Here is a 2,900-nt window from a genome sequence, read left to right on the forward strand (position 1 = left end):
GAGAGATGAAGGAAACACAGTGCCCCACAGCAATGTAGTAGAGTGGCTGTGTGATCCTTGGAAACCCCCTTCATTTATTTCAGCTTCTGTTGGCATATTTGTAAAGTTGTGCTATGGTAATCTTTCTACATTCTTTTGAAAGTTGAGATCATGGAAATGCTTTGAAAACCTGCAAGGCACTATAGAGAGTATTCTGATTGAGAAATGGTATATTTGTTATAGTTGTATAAAAGTTTAGCCCTATGCTTCCCATATTTTCAAATGAATGAATGTGTCATGGGGACACAGAGGGGAAATAGAAACTATAGATTTGGGGTCCCAACCCAAGGCTTACTTTCAACTGCATCCTACTGACGGAGGTGAAATTTAGCTAAAATTGGCATTAATACAAAGTTTCCCCAAGAGGAGCATAAGATAATTACCTCAATGTTCTCCAATGTAGGAAATTTTTCCAGAGGCCCGATAGGCCAGATATCTGCTGATGGAGGCCTTACTTCCCATCCTCTTCTCCAAAATGAGGCCATTTTGACACTAAGGGGTGTGTGTGTGTGTGTGTGTGTGTGTGTGTGGTGGGGGTAGCTTTCTGAGTTTTGAAAGTTTCACAAAGCAATAATCACAAAGATATAATGCACGGCTGTTGGTGTAAAAGCGGCGAGACAGTCTTTCATGCCAGGCCTTGCCACGGGTTGCTACTGGGGAGAGATGGCAGAAGGCATCAGTTCTGCTCACCCAGGCTCTAGCTCAGGCACTCTCCTCTAAGTGCCCCAGAAAGTCCAGCCTGGAAACCAGTTCTCCAAGCACTGGCTTCTCCTTTGGTGGAGTAGATGACATGTCACACCCACCCTTTGAGAAGCTTCCCCACCCTACACCCAAGGCACAAACAGCGCCCCCTGGCGGCAGTAACCTCACACCTGGAATCCCCACCCCACCATGGCACCTGTCCACAGAAGCATCATCGCCCTCCATCAGGACAGTACCTCCAGAGGAGCAGAATGGAGGTGGTACTTAGAAGCACAAATCAATTTCTGATTTATCTTGTGGGGAGGGAGTGGAGATGGGGGTGACGAGAAGCTCCTGAATTTCTCTGGTTGGAGGGAGCAACTAGGGGGCTGATCTTTTTTATTTTATTTTATTTTGTTTTTTGGCTGCGTTGGGTTTTCGTTGCTGCACTCAGGCTTTTTCTAGCTGTGGCGAGCGGGGGCTACTCTTCGTTGCGGTGCGCGGGCTTCTCATTGCGGTGGCTTCCCTTGTTGAGGAGCACGGGCTCTAGAGCTCAGGCTCAGTAGTTGTGGTGCACAGGCTTAGTTGCTCCGCGGCATGTGGGATTTTCCCGGACCAGGGCTCGAACCAGTGTCCCCTGCATTGGCAGGCGGATTCTTAACCACTGCGCCACCGGGGAAGTCCCTAGGGGGCTGATCTTGAAGCTGCATTTTCATCGGAAGTTCACTGTTTTTATTCAGGTTGTATATATGAATGACTAAAAATAGTAAAGTTAGTTTTAATTTAATTATTCTTATCAATTCTTATCGATTATTTTTATTTGGGTTGGCTTGAGAGGGCTGATCAAATTATGAGGGCCTCCTCATGGCCCTGCCACTGTTAAACCCTCACCATTAATCCTATCCACCTTTACCTGAGATAAACCTGATGTTTCTACTTTTAAGCGCATATATATGGATTCAATACATTCACTATCTTTAAAAGAGCTGACTTCAATGCACACTTCATTTTGCCTAGTTTTGGATGCCGTCCTCCCCCTGTCCCCCCTCCTCCCCCCTCCACACATACATAGACTTCCTCTGTCCCCAGTACACACTTAAGTCAGGGTTATAAAGCCATTTTACAGGAGACTGAGGCAGAGGTGTGAAGCAACGCACTCCAGCCACAGAGGGGCAGACTCCCATCCCTGCTCTGGGGGCTGCGCAGCCTGACCGCACGGAGGGACTCCCGGCGTTGCAATTCCCGGGCAGTGTGGGAGGGGTTCGGCTGAAGCTCTTTGTTTCTTCTCCTTGGAGGAGATCTGGGAGCCAAGGCTGGTGGGGTGTGCTTGCACGGCGTCCCCCAGCACCCCCGTTCCCCCGCCACGGGCCGGGTGTGTATGTGTCCAGTGGAAAAACCCTACGACGACACCACATCCTTTCGCACGCAAATCAAACCCTCCACGGCTCTCAGGGCTGCAGACCAGTCCCTTGCAAGCTAACGTGACCCCCGCGGGCACTCGGTCCCGCAGCTCCGCGTCCCCTCCCACCTTCCCACTGCCTCTTTTTTAGCTGTGCTCTCATTTGCACGCATCTTCCCAGGGATAGAAGAGACGCGTCTCGGGCGCAGCAATCCAGGTGCCACGGGCGAGGATGCCAGAGAAAGGCCTAGTTTGGGGGATGTACGCTGAAGAGGGGTCCCGAGGTGTGTGCCGGGGACGGCGAGTGGGTACCAAAGAGGGCGCTGGTTGAGGGATGGCGCCCTCCCCCCGCGCCAAGCGGTCACGTCCGGAGCGGGCCCCGGCGCCCTCCTCACACCATGGTCCTCTGCCCCCAAGTCCCCCCACCCCGGCCCCGGAGGTGTGTGCAGGGAGAGAGGCGCGGGGCGCCAACGCCCGCGGGATTGTAGGTCTGAAGTAGCGTTGACATTGAACTCCGGTCCCCTTGCGTGCGTGTGTGCGCGCGCGCGCATGGCCACGCGCGTGTTTGCGTGTGTGAGTCGTGGGGTGGGGGCCGGGCTAGAAGCTGCAGCAAACCACTGCCCTCGGGGAGCAGAGCCGAGCGCGCCCCCGAGCCGCCGCCAGCGGGAGCTGCGAGCGCCGAAGCCATTCATGATTTTGGTGACGTTATTCCAGGAGTGGGCGAGGGGGGGGCGGGGCTTCCCGGAGCCGAGCCCCGCCCCCGCCCCTATAAATACGGCTT

Source organism: Eubalaena glacialis, chromosome 14, assembly GCF_028564815.1.
Source record: "Eubalaena glacialis isolate mEubGla1 chromosome 14, mEubGla1.1.hap2.+ XY, whole genome shotgun sequence".
NCBI classification, from domain to species: domain Eukaryota; kingdom Metazoa; phylum Chordata; class Mammalia; order Artiodactyla; family Balaenidae; genus Eubalaena; species Eubalaena glacialis.